Here is a 16,734-nt window from a genome sequence, read left to right on the forward strand (position 1 = left end):
ATAGAGAAGCCAGCCCTCATGAGAGAGCGGCAGACAGAGAGGTCGAGGACGATAATTATATGCCTCCCTCCGAAGACGAGGCAAGCCTCGACGACGACGAATTTGTCGTTCCGGAGGATCCCATCGAACAAGAGCGTTTCAAACACAGGCTTATGGCCACAGCGAGCAGCCTCAAGAAAAAATAGCAACAGCTGAGAGCTGATCAAGATTTGCTAGCCGACAGATGGACTGAAGTCCTTGCGGCCGAAGAGTATGAGCTCGAATGCCCCTCCAAGAGCTACCAAAGCGCAGGTTGCTACCCCAATTAGAGGAGGAAGCACTTAAACCTACATCACCAACGCATGATGCGGCCGACAGGCCACCCCGTGGCCGCGACAGAGAGGCCTCTCGGCCCTCCACTCAAGCCGCACCCCGGCGCCGCTCAAAAACCACCAAGGCATGGGAAAATGTGCCAGACCTGCGAGATATATTGGAGGACAAGGCAAGGCAAACAAGATTGATCTACGGATCACGTGGGCGCCCCACGGCACGAGACGGTACTCGTCACGCCGGATACAGTAAATCCGGCCGGGCCGAACAAAGTAGACAAAGCTCGTTTGAGCTGCGTCGTGATGTAGCCCAATACAGAGGCGCCGCACACCCACTATGCTTCACAGATGAAGTAATGGATCATCAAATCCCCGAGGGTTTCAAACCCGTGAACATCGAATCATACGATGGCACAACAGATCCTGCAGTATGGATCAAGGACTATCTCCTTCATATCCACATGGCCCGCGGTGATGACCTACACGCCATCAAATACCTCCCACTCAAGCTTAAAGGACCAGCCCGGCATTGGCTTAAGAGCTTGCCAGCAGAATCAATTGGTTGTTGGGAGGACCTGGAAGCCGCATTCCTCGACAATTTCCAGGGCACTTATGTGCGACCACCAGACGCCGATGACCTAAGCCACATAATTCAGCAGCCAGAGGAATCGGCCAGACAATTCTGGACACGGTTTATAACCAAGAAAAATCAAATTGTCGACTGTCCGGACACAGAGGCCCTAGCAGCCTTCAAGCATAACATTCGCGATGAGTGGCTTGCACGGCACCTAGGACAGGAAAAGCCGAAATCTATGGCAGCCCTCACGACACTTATGACCCGCTTTTGCGCGGGAGAAGACAGCTGGCTAGCTCGCAGCAATAACATGACCAAGAGCCCTGGTAATTCGGATACCAAGGACAACAGTGGCAGGTCATGTCGCAACAAGCAAAAGCGCCGCATTAACGGCGATAATGCTGAGGATACGGCAGTTAATGCCGGATTCAGAAGCTCTAAACCCGGTCAGCAGAAAAAGCCATTCAAAAGAAATACTCCGGGCCCGTCCAGTTTGGACCGAATACTCGACCGCTCATGCCAGATACATGGCACCCCCAAAAAACCAGCCAATCACACCAACAGGGATTGTTGGGTGTTCAAGCAGGCAGGCAAGTTAAATGCCGAAAGCAGAGACAAGGGGCTGCATAGCGATGACGAGGAGGAGCCCCGGCCGCCGAACAATAGTGGACAGAAAGGTTTTCCCCCACAAGTGCGGACGGTGAACATGATATACGCAACCCACATCCCCAAGAGGGAGCGGAAGCGTGCGCTAAGGGACGTATACGCGATGGAGCCAGTCGCCCCAAAGTTCAACCCATGGTCTTCCTGCCCGATCACTTTTGATCAAAGGGACCACCCCACTAGCATCCGTCATGGCGGATTCGCCGCATTGGTTCTAGACCCAATTATTGACGGATTTCACCTCACTAGAGTCCTTATGGACGGCGGCAGCAGCCTGAACCTGCTTTATCAGGATACAGTGCAGAAAATGGGCATCAATCCCTCGAGGATTAAACCCACCAGAACGACCTTTAAAGGCGTCATACCAGGTGTAGAAGCCAACTGTACAGGCTCAGTTACACTTGAAGTGGTCTTCGGATCTCCGAATAATTTCCGAAGCGAGGAGTTAATCTTCGACATAGTCCCGTTCCGCAGTGGCTATCACGCACTGCTCGGGCGAACCGCATTTGCCAAGTTCAATGCGATGCCGCACTACGCATACCTCAAGCTCAAGATGCCAGGCCCTCGAGGAGTAATCACGATCAATGGAAACACCGAACACTCTCTCCGAACGGAGGAGCATACGGCGGCTATCGCAGCGGAAGTACAAAGCAGCCTCTCAAGGTAATTCTCCAGTCCGGCCATTAAATGTCCGGACACCGTCAAGCGCACCCGAAGTAACCTACAACAAGACCGCCTGGCACGTTCCGAGCAAGTGTAGCAATGCGGCCCCAACCCCAGCCCTCGCGAACTTGCGAAACCAGTGTTGCGCGTACATAACTACGCTCTAGAAATACCATGGGCACAGGGGGAGGGGCACCATGACGGCATGCCTGAAACGCGGCTTAAACCGCACTAGGGGCTGCCGATTTCTTAATTTTCTCTTATTTTCTGGACTCCATTCTTCGGAAGGCTTGTCCGGCAATACAATTGCCGCACAAACGATACAACCAGGGAAGCAGAAAGCTACGCCGCACTACGGAACTCTAAGGTTGTCTCTATAATGAGCAGTATACCTGTTTCGCATAACATTCCGCAGCTCGCCCCTGGAAAGGAATATTTGATAGTCCCATCTTTTGCTTATCACACTATTTTTATCGTTCTGCTTTGATCACAGCTTTTTTAAATAAACAATGCATAGCTTCCGTCTATTATTGCATTACCTCTTTTTTGCGAATATATGTTCATTAATGACATGTTGCACCCATACACTTTGGTACGGCCAATACGCCAGGGGCTTAAGTACCCCACAACATGGTGTGAGAAGTCCGAACACTTTCACAAGTGCGTCACCCCGAACTTATAGCATTATATGCATCAGCTCCGAATCATGTCTTGGGTCAATAGTTGGGTTTGCCCGGCTCCTATGTTGCGGTACCTTACGTTCCGCTATATCGGCTAAGGTAGCACTAGGAGAACTACTGCGATTGTGCCCCAGTTGAGCTGGGCTAAGCACCTCAGTAGAGAAAGTTAAAACTGACTGTCATGATAAGGCGAGAGCTGGTCGCTGTTCGAGAGGTTTTCGAGTCCCTAAAGACTTATGCCGCTTAGAGCGAGGAGTCGGCTTTGTCCGGCCTAGGCGTGGATAGCGCCCCGAACTCAGTCTTCCAAACACTAGGGGCTTCGCCAAAATTTAAAATTATAGAATTCTATGGCTAAGTGAGAGTGTTCAAGCATTATAGTCCGATTGCCTTGTTCGTTGTGTTGAGCGCCTCCCTCGAAGGACCCAAGAATGGGAAAAAGGGCGCTCATGTTTATCCCGAACACCCCAGCACTCGTGGCATGGGGGCAGAAGCCGACGACTCATCATCTCTCAAATTTGATAAACGGCCACATAGAAGGTAATATTTTAAATTCAAAAGCATTGCTTAGCCCATATGAACAAGTTTTCAACGTACAGGATCACAAATGCGAGTTTACTCAAAAATTACATCTTTGGAGCATTCATCCGCTATAAGGCAGGCACCCCTCAGGACGCCCTCATAATACGCTTCCGGGACGTGATGCTCCTTGCCCGGCGGTGGCCCGTCCTTCACCAGCTTCTCCGCATCCATCTTGCCCTAGTGCACTTTAGCACGGGCAAGCTCCCTACGGGCACCTTCGATGCAGACGGACCGCTTGATCACTTCAAGTCGTGGACAGGCATCCACCAGCCGTCTCACCAGCCTGAAGTAGCTCCCAGGCAGAGCCTCTCGAGGCCACAGCCGAACTATGAGGCCCTTTATGGCCTGTTCGGCAACCTTGTGGAGCTCGACCATTTGCTTCAGCTGGTCGCTCAAAGGCACCAGGTGTCCGTCCTCAGCATACTGAGACCAGAACACCTTCTCCGTCGAGCTCCCCTCTTTGGCTCGGTAGTAGGCGGCGACATCCGACGCACTGCGGGGCAAATCTGCGAATGCTCCTGGAGAGCTCCGGACTCGGGTAAGTAACAAGTAATTCACTTTCATGTGCTTGCTTTGCATAATCAATGCCTTACCCGCCGCTATCTTCTTCATCGCTTCAATTTCTTTGAGGGCTTTCTGGGCTTCGGCCTTGGCAGACTTCGTGCTTTTAAGGGCTGCCGCAAGCTCAGACGCTTGCGTCTTTGAGTTAAGCTCCAAACTCTCGTGTTTTTTCACGAGAGCCTGGAGCTCTTTCTGCACCTCCTCCACCCGCGCCTCCTGCTTCCCTCTCTCCGTGCGCTCTGCGCCCACTCTGTTTTTGGCCTCGGACAGCGCTTGCTTAAGGGTTGCCACCTCGGTCGTGGCCCCTATAATAGCACGTTGATCCTGTCATTTTTTGCAACCACATCTTCTCTATATACTTGCGCAAGGTATTACTTACCTTCCTTCTCCTCGAGTTGCCTCTTGGAATGACCGAGCTCGTTCTCGGACCATGCAAGGTTTTGCTTCAGCGTATCCACCTTCGCAGTCAGTGCGGCGGAGGCCAGCAGCGAAGCCTACATATGCATATTGACTTGATTATGTTAGACTCCTGCGAATGTTATTAGATCCTCTATTTAGCTTTTCTTTCCGAATGCCGAACAGAGCATCAGGGGCTACTGTCTATGCGGTAATATTTTTACATATTCTTTACTTACCTCAAAGCCTGTTAGAAGGCTGGCACGGGCTTCAGTCAGTCCGCTCTTGGCGGACTGAACCTTCTGGATCACCGCACTCATAATAGTGCGGTGCTCCTCGTCGATGGAGGCGCCGTTAAGCGTCTCCAGCAAATTGTTCGGTGCCTCCGGTTCGACAGAGGTCACCGGCTCGGTAGGCTCGCTCCTCTTGGAAGGAGGCTGCCTACTGGAGTCTGGAGCCATTGAAGGTTCCGGCGCGGTGTCCGGCTCAAGGCCGCACTCGGAGCCCTTGGGGGTTTTATCCCCTTTGCGCCTGGAGTCCGGGAGGTCGCCTTGCGGCGCCTCCAGGACCACCTCCTCCTGGCTTGGAACCTGTTGGGACAGCACCTCGGCGTCGTCCGTAGGGAGGGGGGAGGTAGCCGTCGAAAGTGAATTCACATCCGACGAATCCAGGGAACCGCTCGACGACACGTCGAGACGATCTTTGGGTGGACTGCACAATCATGTTTGACGTAAGGAAAAACTATGCAATGGGGGAATACTATGAATCACTCTGGTATCCGGATACTTACGATCTCGCCAGGGGCTTGGACCTGTGTGGCCACTCCTCTTCGCCGTCGTCGGCGTTGGTGGAGTAGTCCGGAGGAGGGGTCTTCCCCCTCTTGGACCCTTCGGCCTCCCCGGTTGGGGCGGCCTTCCTTTTCTTCCCTTCCCCCGCTGGAGGGGGAGAGTGTTGGGGAACATAGTAATTTCAAAAAAATTCCTACGCACACGCAAGATCATGGTGATGCATAGCAATGAGAGGGGAGAGTCTTGTCTACGTACCCTCGTAGACCGGCAACGGAAGTGTTGACACAACGTAGAAGTAGTCGTACGTCTTCCCGATCCGTCCGATCCAAGTACCGAACGTACGGCACCTCCGAGTTCTGCACACATTCAACTCGGTGACGTCCCTTGAGTTCTGATCTAGCAAAATGTTGAGGGAGAGTTTCGTCAGCACGACGGCGTGATGACGGTGATGATGTTCTACCGACGCAGGGCTTCGCCTAAGCACCGCTACGATATGACCGAGGTGGAATATGGTGGAAGGGGCACCACACACGGCTAAGGAACAATCACGAGGATCAACTTGTGTGTCATGGGGTGCCCCCTTGCCTCAGTATATAAAGGAGGGAGAGGGGGAGGTGCGGCCGACCCTATGGGTGCGCCTGGAGGAGTCCTACTCCAACCGGGAGTAGGACTCCCCCCTCTTGCCTTGTTGGAAAAGGAGGAGGACGGGAGAATGAGGAAAGGGCCCCCCCTTCCTTGTCCTATTCGGACTAGGGGGGAGGGGGCGCGCGGCCTGCCCTGGCCGGCCCTCCTCTTCTCCCTTATGGCCCATGTAGGCCCAATAACCCCCGGGGGGGTTCCGGTAACCCCCCGGTACTCCGATAAAATCCCGATTTCACCCGGAACGTTTCTGATATCCAAATATAGGCTTCCAATATATCAATATTTATGTCTCGACCATTTCGAGACTCCTTGTCATGTCCGTGATCACATCCGGGACTCCGAACAACCTTCGGTACATCAAAACACAAAAACCCTAATTACGATTGTCACCGAACTTTAAGCATGCGGACCCTACGTGTTCGAGAACTATGTAGACATGACCGAGACACGTCTCCGGTCAATAACCAATAGCGGAACCTGGATGCTCATATTGGCTCCTACATATTCTACGAACATCTTTATCGGTCAGACTGCATAACAACATACGTTGTTCCCTTTGTCATCGGTATGTTACTTGCCCGAGATTCAATTGTCGGTATCTCAATACCTAGTTCAATCTCGTTACCGGCAAGTCTCTTTACTCGTTCCGTAATACATCATCCTGCAACTAACTTATTAGTTGCAATGCTTGCAAGGCTTGAGTGATGTGCATTACCGAGAGGGCCTAGAGATACCTCTCCGACAATCGGAGTGACAAATCCTAATCTCAAAATACGCCAACCCAACAAGTACCTTCGGAGACACCTGTAGAGCACCTTTATAATCACCCAGTTACGTTGTGACGTTTGGTAGCACATAAAGTGTTCCTCCGGTAAACGGGAGTTGCATAATCTCATAGTCATAGGAACATGTATAAGTTATGAATAAAGCAATAGCAACAAACTAAATGATCAAGTGCTAAGCTAACGGAATGGGTCAAGTCAATCACATCATTCTCCTAATGATGTGATCCCGTTAATCAAATGACAACTCATGTCTATGGTTAGGAAACATAACCATCTTTGATTAACGAGCTAGTCAAGTAGAGGCATACTAGTGACTCTCTGTTTTTGTCTATGTATTCACACATGTATTATGTTTCCGGTTAATACAATTCTAGCATGAATAATAAACATTTATCATGATATAAGTAAATAAATAATAACTTTATTATTGCCTCTAGGGCATATTTCCTTCAGTCTCCCACTTGCACTAGAGTCAATAATCTAGATTACACAGTAATGATTCTAACACCCATGGAGCCTTGGTGCTGATCATGTTTTGCTCGTGGATGAGGCTTAGTCAGCAGGTCAGCAACATTCAGATCCGTATGTATCTTGCAAATTTCTATGTCTCCCACTTGGACTAAATCCTGAATGGAATTGAAGCGTCTCTTGATGTGTTTGGTTCACTTGTGAAATCTGGATTCCTTCGCCAAGGCAATGGCACCAGTATTGTCACAAAAGATTTTCATTGGACCCGATGCACTAGGTATGACACCTAGATCGGATATGAACTCATTCATCCAGACTCCTTCATTTGCTGCTTCCGAAGCAGCTATGTACTCCGCTTCACATGTAGATCCCGCCACGACGCTTTGTTTAGAACTGCACCAACTGACATCTCCACCGTTCAGTAAAAACACGTATCCGGTTTGCGATTTAGAATCGTCCGGATCAATGTCAAAGCTTGCATCAACGTAACCATTTACGATGAGCTCTTTGTCACCTCCATATACGAGAAACATATCCTTAGTCCTTTTCAGGTATTACAGGATGTTCTTGACTGCTGTCCAGTGATCCACTCTTGGACCACTTTGGTACCTCCCTGCTAGACTTATAGCAAGGCACACATCAGGTCTGGTATACAGCATTGCATACATGATAGAGCCTATGGCTGAAGCATAGGGAACATCTTTCATTTTCTCTCTATCTTCTGCGGTGGTCAGACATTGAGTCTTACTCAACTTCACACCTTGTAACACAGGCAAGAACCCTTTCTTTGCTTGATCCATTTTGAACTTCTTCAAAACCTTGTCAAGGTATGTGCTTTGTGAAAGTCCAATTAAGCGTCTTGATCTATCTCTATACATCTTAATTCCCAATATGTAAGCAGCTTCACCGAGGTCTTTCATTGAAAAAATCTTATTCAAGTATCCCTTTATGCTATCCAGAAATTCTATATCATTTCCAATCAATAATATGTCATCCACATATAATATCAGAAATGCTACAGAGCTCCCACTCACTTTCTTGTAAATACAGGCTTCTCCAAAAGTCTGTACAAAACCAAATGCTTTGATCACACTATCAAAGCGTTTATTCCAACTCCGAGAGGCTTGCACCATTCCATAAATGGATCACTGGAGCTTGCACACTTTGCTAGCTCCCTTTGGCTCGACAAAACCTTCTGGTTGCATCATATACAACTCTTCTTCCAGAAATCCATTCAGGAATGCAGTTTTGACATCCATTTGCCAAATTTCATAATCATAAAATGCGGCAATTGCTAACATGATTCGGACAGACTTAAGCATCGCTACGGGTGAGAAGGTCTCATCGTAGTCAATCCCTTGAACTTGTCGAAAACCTTTTGCAACAAGTCGAGCTTTGTAGACAGTAACATTACCGTCAGCGTCAGTCTTCTTCTTGAAGATCCATTTATTCTCAATTGCTTGCCGATCAATGGGCAAGTCAACCAAAGTCCACACTTTCTTCTCATACATGGATCCCATCTCAGATTTCATGGCTTCTAGCCATTTTGCGGAATCTGGGCTCACCATCGCTTCTTCATAATTCGTAGGTTCATCATGATCTAGTAGCATGACTTCCAGAATAGGATTACCGTACCACTCTGGTGCGGATCTTACTCTGGTTGATCTACGAGGTTCGGTAGTAACTTGATCTGAAGTTTCATGATCATTATCATTAGCTTCTTCACTAATTGGTGTAGGTGTCACAGAAACCGGTTTCTGTGATGTACTACTTTCCAATAAGGGAGCAGGTACAGTTACCTCATCAAGTTCTACTTTTCTCCCACTCACTTCTTTCGAGAGAAACCCCTTCTCTAGAAAAACTCTGAATTTAGCAACAAAAGTTTTGCCTTCGGATCTGTGATAGAAGGTGTACCCAACAGTCTCCTTTGGGTATCCTATGAAGACACATTTCTCCGATTTGGGTTCGAGCTTATCAGGTTGAAGCTTTTTCACATAAGCATCGCAGCCCCAAACTTTCAGAAACGACAACTTTGGTTTCTTGCCAAACCACAGTTCATAAGGCGTTGTCTCAATGGATTTCGATGGTGTCCTATTTAATGTGAATGCAGCCGTCTCTAAAGCATAACCCCAAAACGATAACGGTAAATCAGTAACAGACATCATAGATCGCACCATATCTAATAAAGTACGATTACGACGTTCGGACACACCATTATGCTATGGTGTTCCGGGTGGCGTGAGTTGTGAAACTATTCCGCATTGTTTCAAATGTAGACCAAACTCGTAACTCAAATATTCTCCTCCACGATCAGATCGTAGAAACTTTATTTTCTTGTTACGATGATTTTCAACTTCACTCTGAAATTCTTTGAACTTTTCAAATGTTTCAGACTTATGTTTCATTAAGTAGATATACCCATATTTGCTTAAATCATCTGTGAAGGTGAGAAAATAACGATATCCGCCACGAGCCTCAACATTCATTGGACCACATACATCTGTATGTATGATTTCCAACAAATCCGTTGCTCTCTCCATAGTACCGGAGAACGGCGTTTTAGTCATCCTACCCATGAGGCACGGTTCGCAAGTACCAAGTGATTCATAATCAAGTACTTCCAAAAGTCCATCAGTATGGAGTTTCTTCGTGCGCTTTACACCGATATGACCTAAACGGCAGTGCCACAAATAAGTTGCACTATCATTATCAACTCTGCATCTTTTGATTTCAACATTATGAATATGTGTATCATTACTATCGAGATTCATCAAAAATAGACCACTCTTCAAGGGTGCATGACCATAAAAGATATTACTCATATAAATAGAACAACCATTATTCTCTGATTTAAATGAATAACCGTCTCGCATCAAACAAGATCCAGATATAATGTTCATGCTCAATGCTGGCACCAAATAACAATTATTTAGGTCTAATACTAACCCCGAAGGTAGATGTAGAGGTAGCGTGCTGACCGCGATCACATCGACTTTGGAACCATTTCCCACGCGCATCGTCACCTCGTCCTTAGCCAATCTTCGCTTAATCCGTAGCCCCTGTTTCGAGTTGCAAATGTTAGGAACAGAACCAGTATCAAATACCCAGGTGCTACTGCGAGCATTAGTAAGGTACACATCAATAACATGTATATCACATATACCTTTGTTCACTTTGCCATCCTTCTTATCCGCCAAATACTTAGGGCAGTTCCGCTTCCAGTGACCAGTCTGCTTGCAGTAGAAGCACTCAGTCTCAGGCTTAGGTCCAGACTTGGGTTTCTTCTCCTGAGCAGCAACTTGTTTGATGTTCTTCTTGAAGTTCCCTTTCTTCTTCCCTTTGCCCTTTTTCTTGAAACTGGTGGTCTTATTAACCATCAACACTTGATGCTCCTTCTTGATTTCTACCTCCGCGGCTTTTAGCATCGCGAAGAGCTCGGGAATAGTTTTATTTATCCCTTGCATATTATAGTTCATCACGAAGCTTTTGTAGCTTGGTGGCAGTGATTGAAGAATTCTGTCAATGACACTATCAACAGGAAGATTAACCCCCAGTTGAGTCAAGTGATTATGATACCCAGACATTTTGAGTATATGTTCACTGACAAAACTATTCTCCTCCATCTTGCAGCTATAGAACTTATTGGAGACTTCATATCTCTCAATCCGGGCATTTGCTTGAAATATTAACTTCAACTCCTGGAACATCTCATATGCTCCATGACGTTCAAAACGTCGTTGAAGACCCGGTTCTAAGCCGTAAAGCATGGCACACTGATCTATCGAGTAGTCATCAGCTTTGCTCTGCTAGACGTTCATAACATCTGGTGTCACTCCTGCAGTAGGCTTGGCACTTAGCGGTGCTTCCAGGACGTAATTCTTCTGTGCAGCAATGAGGATAATCCTAAAGTTACGGACCCAGTCCGTGTAATTGCTACCATCATCTTTCAACTTTTCTTTCTCAAGGAACGCATTAAAATTCAACGGAACAACAACACAAGCCATCTATCTACAATCAAACATAGACAAGCAAGATACTATCAGGTACTAAGTTCATGATAAATTTAAGTTCAATTAATCATATTACTTAAGAACTCCCACTTAGAAAGATATCCCTCTAATCCTCTAAGTGATCACGTGATCCAAATCAACTAAACCAAGTCCGATCATCACGTGAGATGGAGTACTATCAATGGTGAAGATCAATATGTTGATCATGTCTACTATATGATTCATGCTCGACCTTTCGGTCTCCGTGTTCCGAGGCCATATCTGTTATATGCTAGGCTCGTCAAGTTAAACCTGAGTATTCCGCGTGTGCAACTGTTTTGCACCCATTGTATTTGAACGTAGAGCCTATCACACCCGATCGTCACGTGGTGTCTCAGCACGAAGAACTTTCGCAACGGTGCATACTCAGGGAGAACACTTATACTTTGATAATTTAGTGGGGGATCATCTTATAATGCTACCATCAATCAAAGCAAGATAAGATGCATAAAAGATAAACATCACATGCAATCAATATCAGTGATATGATATGGCCATCATCATCTTGTGCTTGTGATCTCCATCTCCGAAGCACCTTCATGATCACCATCATCACCAGCGCGACACCTTGATCACCATCGTAGCATCGTTGTCGTCTCGCCAATCTTATGCTTCCACGACTATCGCTACCGCTTAGTGATAAAGTAAAGCATTACAGCGCAATTGCATTGCATACAATAAAGCGACAACCATATGGCTCCTGCCAGTTGCCAATAACTCGATTACAAAACATGATCATCTCATACAATAAAATTTAGCATCATGTCTTGACCATATCACATCACAACATGCCCTGCAAAAACAAGTTAGGCGTCCTCTACTTTGTTGTTGCAAGTTTTACGTGGCTGCTACGGGCTTAGCAAGAACCGTTCTTACCTACGCATCAAAACCACAACGATAGTTTGTCAAGTTGGTGTTGTTTTAACCTTCGCAAGGACCGGGCGTAGCCACACTTGGTTCAACTAAAGTTGGAGAAACTGACACCCGCCAGACACCTGTGTGCAAAGCACGTCGGTAGAACCAGTCTCGCGTAAGCGTACGCGTAATGTCGGTCTGGGCCGCTTCATCCAACAATACCGCCGAACCAAACTATGACATGCTGGTAAGCAGTATGACTTATATCGCCCACAACTCACTTGTGTTCTACTCGTGCACAACCTCAACGCATAAAACCTAGGCTCGGATGCCACTGTTGGGGAACGTAGTAATTTCAAAAAAATTCCTACGCACACACCAGATCATGGTGATGCATAGCAACGAGAGGGGAGAGAGTTGTCTACGTACCCTCATAGACCAGCAACGGAAGTGTTGACACAACGTAGAAGAAGTAGTCGTACGTCTTCCCGATCCGTCCGATCCAAGTACCGAACGTACGGCACCTCCGAGTTCTGCACACGTTCAACTCGGTGACATCCCTCGAGTTCTGATCTAGAAAAACGTTGAGGGAGAGTTTCGTCAGCACGACGGCGTGATGACGGTGATGATGTTCTACCGACGCAGGGCTTCGCCTAAGCACCGCTACGATATGACCGAGGTGGAATATGGGGGAAGGGGGCACCGCACACGGCTAAGGAACGATCACGAGGATCAACTTGTGTGTCATGGGGTGCCCCTTGCCTTAGTATATAAAGGAGGGAGAGGGGGAGGTGCGGCCGGCCCTATGGGTGCGCCTGGAGGAGTCCTACTCCAACAGGGAGTAGGACTCCCCCCTCTTGCCTTGTTGGAAAAGGAAGGAGGAAGGGAGAAAGAGGAAAGGGGGGCGCCGCCCCCCCTTCCTTGTCCTATTCGGACTAGGGGGGGAGGGGGCGCGCGGCCTGTCCTGGCCGGCCCTCCTCTTCTCCCTTATGGCCCATGTAGGCCCAATAACCCCCGGGGGGTTCCGGTAACCCCCCGGTACTCCGGTAAAATCCCGATTTCACCCGGAACGTTTCCGATATCCAAATATAGGCTTCCAATATATCAATCTTTATGTCTCGACCATTTCGAGACTCCTCGTCATGTCCGTGATCACATCCGGGACTCCGAACAACCTTCGGTACATCAAACCACAAAAACCCTAATTACGATCGTCACCGAACTTTAAGCGTGCGGACCCTACGGGTTCAAGAACTATGTAGACATGACCGAGACACGTCTCCGGTCAATAACCAATAGCGGAACCTGGATGCTCATATTGGCTCCTACATATTCTACGAACATCTTTATCGGTCAGACCGCATAACAACATACGTTGTTCCCTTTGTCATCAGTATGTTACTTGCCCGAGATTCGATCGTCGGTATCTCAATACCTAGTTCAATCTCGTTACCGGCAAGTCGCTTTACTCGTTCCGTAATACATCATCCTGCAACTAACTTATTAGTTGCAATGCTTGCAAGGCTTGAGTGATGTGCATTACCGAGAGGGCCCAGAGATACCTCTCCGACAATCGGAGTGACAAATCCTAATCTCGAAATACGCCAACCCAACAAGTACCTTCGGAGACACCTGTAGAGCACCTCTATAATCACCCAGTTACGTTGTGACGTTTGGTAGCACACAAAGTGTTCCTCCGGTAAACGGGAGTTGCATAATCTCATAGTCATAGGAACATGTATAAGTTATGAAGAAAGCAATAGCAACAAACTAAACGATCAAGTGCTAAGCTAACGGAATGGGTCAAGTCAATCACATCATTCTCCTAATGATGTGATCCCATTAATCAAATGACAACTCATGTCTATGGTTAGGAAACATAACCATCTTTGATTAACGAGCTAGTCAAGTAGAGGCATACTAGTGACTCTCTGTTTTTGTCTATGTATTCACACATGCATTATGTTTCCGGTTAATAAAATTCTAGCATGAATAATAAACATTTATCATGATATAAGGAAATAAATAATAACTTTATTATTGCCTCTAGGGCATATTTCCTTTAGAGAGGTCTCTTCTTCCTCCTCCTCGTCTTCATGGGAGGAGTGCGCCTTGGAGTCGTCGGATGATGAATCCGACACCTCCTGGCGCCAGGCACTCTTTCGAGTCCCCGTGGCCTTCTTCTTGGCCTTCTTCTCCGGCACCACATAGGGTGCCGGAACCAGCAGCTTCGCCAAGCGAGCGTCCGCTGGGCCTTCGGGCAAAGGAGCCGGACAGTTGATCTGTCCGGACGTCTCCTGCCAATCCTGTCAAAGGTAAGGGAGCTTAGATCCCGCATGGAGTCAAACTATTAAAAACTAATACCCTATAAAAGGTAAAAGCAGCTTACCGCACGAGCGTGAAGCTGCGTGCTGAATCCACGATCCTCGGTAGCGGATGCGGGGGCCTCGGCCCCCTTGAAAAGCACCTTCCAGGCATCTTCGTACGTCGTGTCGAAGAGCCTGCTCAGAGTTTGGTGCCGCGCCGGGTCGAACTCCCACAGGTTGAAAGCCCGTTGTTGACACGGGAGGATCCGACGGATGAGCATAACCTGGACTACGTTGACAAGTTTGAGCTTCCTGTCCACCAGGGTTTGGACGCATGTTTGGAGTCCGGTCAGCTCTCCTTTTTTCCCACGACAGGCACGTCTCTTTCCAGGAGGCAAGCCGCGTAGGGGGTCCGGATCGGAACTCGGGGCTGCGACCCATTCAGGGTCGCGCGGCTCGGTGATGTAAAACCACCCCGATTGCCACCCCTTTAGGGACTCCATGAAGGAGCCTCGAACCATAGGACGTTGGGCATCTTGCCCACCATGGCGCCTCCGCACTCCACTTGGGTGCCGCGCACCACCTTCGGCTTGAAAGTCTTGAGCCATAGGCCAAAATGGGGGCGGATGCGGAAGAAAGACTTGCACACGACGATAAACGCCGAGATGTTGAGGACAAAGTTCGGGGCCAGATCGTGGAAATCCAGGCCATAGTAGAACATTAGCCCCCGGACAAATGGGTGGAGAGGGAAGCCCAGTCCGCGGAGGAAATGGGGGAGGAACACCACCCTCTCATGGGGCCTTGGGGTGGGGATGAGCTGCCCCTCTTCGTGAAGCCGCTGCGCAATGTCGTTAGACAAGTATCATGCCTTCCTCAGTCTTTTGATATGTCCTTCTATGATGGAGGAGACCATCCACTTGCCTCCCACTTCGGACATGGCTAGAAAAGGTTGAGGTGGGGTGTGTGGACTTGGGCACTGGAGCTCGAGTGCGCGGAAATGGATAGGCAAAGGAGGAAGAAGGCGTGGATCAAAAGGTGGATCCTTATCCCCTTATATGGGCGGACGCGACTATGCGCCCCCACCAGCCTGGTAAAATCGCTTATCTCCCAAGCGCCATAGTCAATGGCGCGGTTGGGTTACCCACACCCGTATTGATGAGAATCCCGGAATAAGGGGACACGATCTCTGCTTTAATAGGACGTGCCAAGGAAACCGCCTCGCTAAACGCGCTGAGGTGGGACAGTAAAACGATTCGAATAAAGACTTGGCTGTGGTGTGATGTCACGCTACGGAATATGTTAGCAGATTAGATTTGTGTAAATATTATTCTCTCTATGGCAATATGTGGAAATTTATTTTGCAGAGCCGAACACTACATTTCTGTTCAAAATCTTATATGAAGTACTTGGAGGAGGAACCCGCCTTGCAATGCCGAAGACAATCTGCGCGCCGGACTCGTCGTCATTGAAGCCTGGTTCAGGGGCTACTGAGGGAGTCCTAGATTAGGGGGGTGTCCGGATAGCCGGACTATACCTTCGGCCGGATTCCTGGACTATGAAGATACAAGATTGAAGACTTCGTCCCGTGTCCGGAAGGGACTTTCCTTGGCGTGGAAGGCAAGCTTGGCGATACGGATATGTAGATATCCTACCATTGTAACCGACTCTGTGTAACCCTAGACCTCTCCGGTGTCTATATAAACCGGAGAGTTTTAGTCCGTAGGACGAACAACAATCATACCGTAGGCTAGCTTCTAGGGTTTAGCCTCTCTGATCTCGTGGTAGATCTACTCTTGTACTACCCATATCATCAGTATTAATCAAGCAGGATGTAGGGTTTTACCTCCATCAAGAGGGCCCGAACCTGGGTAAAACATCGTGTCCCCTGCCTCCTGTTACCATCCGGCCTAGACGCACAGTTCGGGACCCCCTACCCGAGATCCGCCGGTTTTGACACCGACAGCCGCCCACTTGGCATGGCGGGGTTCGGTGATGTAGAACCACTCTTGCTGCCACACCTTGACAGTCTCAACAAAGGCCCCTTTTGACCAGACGGCATTGGGAGCTTACTTACCATGGCCCCGCCGTAGTCCGCATGTTGACTGTCGACCAACTTCGGCTTCAGATTTAAGAGCTTGAGCCATAGGCCGAAGTGTGGGGGGATGCGGAGAAGAGCCTCACACACGACGATAAATGCCAATGTGTGGAGGAAGGAATTTGGGGCTAGGTCCTGGAAATCTAACCCATAGTAGAACATGAGACCTTGGACAAAGGGGTGGAGGGGAAACCCTAGCCCTCGGAGGAAGTGGGGGATGAATACGACCCTCTCACCGGGCTCTGGAGTGGGGATGACTTGATCTTTGGCAGGAAGCCTATGCGCGATATCCACGGACAGGTAGCCCGCAATCCGGAGCTCC

Source organism: Triticum urartu, chromosome 6 (genome assembly GCF_003073215.2).
Source record: "Triticum urartu cultivar G1812 chromosome 6, Tu2.1, whole genome shotgun sequence".
Classification (NCBI taxonomy): domain Eukaryota; kingdom Viridiplantae; phylum Streptophyta; class Magnoliopsida; order Poales; family Poaceae; genus Triticum; species Triticum urartu.